We start from the raw sequence: 1387 nt of genomic DNA, 5'->3' as shown, positions 1-1387 counted from the left end.
TCGGAATAAGACAAAAACGCGGTTTGGAAGATGAATTCATGATGTACTCGCTCATTATATACATTTTGCAAATCTTGAACACAGAAAAAGTTACATAGTGCTGCTTGAACGGCCAATTAGTTCTAACGATAGCGTACTCTAGTCAGCAAGGCTTTAGTAATCAGCAGAGACAGAGACTGTGTCTCATTTAGAAGGCTGCGCCCTCCGGAGGTCGCATTTGAAGGCTGCATACGTCATCGAGGCTGTCTCAATTCAGGAAAGCAAGGAGGACACTCCGAATGCGACCTTCTTTCACAGGAATTCGGAGGATGCATGAGGTGTATCCTAGTCCTTCGCTGCTACAGATAACCCACAATTCTTTGCGTCGCCGTAAACAACCGTTGTTAATTTGAAAAATGCCGGCGCCGGCAGATGTACACACAAGCGCAGATATGGTGTTCTGTTTACAACTTACCTTAAATCACCTCGGTAAAAACGGATAAACTTTTTTTCTCTAACAGATGTCTGCTGTATGTACGCTGCAGCTCCTCAAACATTGAACAAAATAAAACAAGTAAAAGCATTTTTTTTTTTCAAATTACTTTCCACATTTATAAATAATTTTCCTTCATTTAAGTAGGCTAGTGTGAGAGCGAAATGACGCTCTAAATGTGTTGGCATAGCAACGTGATACTTCCTGTTTCCTTTTCCGCCTGTCCTACGAAGGCCGTCTCGTTTAATTCTTGGTTGAGGACACTTCGTATATGCATCCTACAGAGGATGCGACCTGCAGAGGATGCGACCTCCGGAGGGCGCAGCCTTCTAAATGAGACACAGCTAGAGACTCATTGCCCACAACTCAGTTACACCATCAGGCAGCTCACCTGATCAGTGAAAACACAACCCTTCTCATCCGTTTAATGCCTGCTGCTTCATCTCAAACATCAGATCAGTTATTCATCTTGAGAAATCTGTCAAAAAAACACGTGTAGGTCATATTTCACCGCAAAATAGCCTGCTGTTTAATTTATCTTAACTATAAAAATAAGAAACCGATTTGATTTTAGGATCAAGATTTATTTCAAATAGATAATTGTAAACTATTTCTACATTGTGATTGCATTTGTTGTATGACATTTAAGTTAATATGATTTAAATAAAATATTATATTACATTTGTTTTTTGTAATGGAATATAAACACTATATTACAGTAATAAGAATTTAAGTGGGAAATATGTCATTTTTATTTAAATAATGTCACAATGCAAAAAAATTATGTAATGTATTATATAATGTGTTATTATTTATTATATGATATAATTAAAATATTAATATTAAAAAGTCTTATATGTGTGTGTGTGTGTGTGTGTGTGTGTGTGTGTGTGTGTGTGATTTTTTTATTTTTGT

Source organism: Sinocyclocheilus anshuiensis, unplaced genomic scaffold, assembly GCF_001515605.1.
Source record: "Sinocyclocheilus anshuiensis isolate Anshui unplaced genomic scaffold, SAMN03320099.WGS_v1.1 scaffold1497, whole genome shotgun sequence".
NCBI classification, from domain to species: domain Eukaryota; kingdom Metazoa; phylum Chordata; class Actinopteri; order Cypriniformes; family Cyprinidae; genus Sinocyclocheilus; species Sinocyclocheilus anshuiensis.
The sequence above is the reverse complement of the archived record's forward strand: the minus strand, read 5'-3'. Positions refer to the sequence as shown.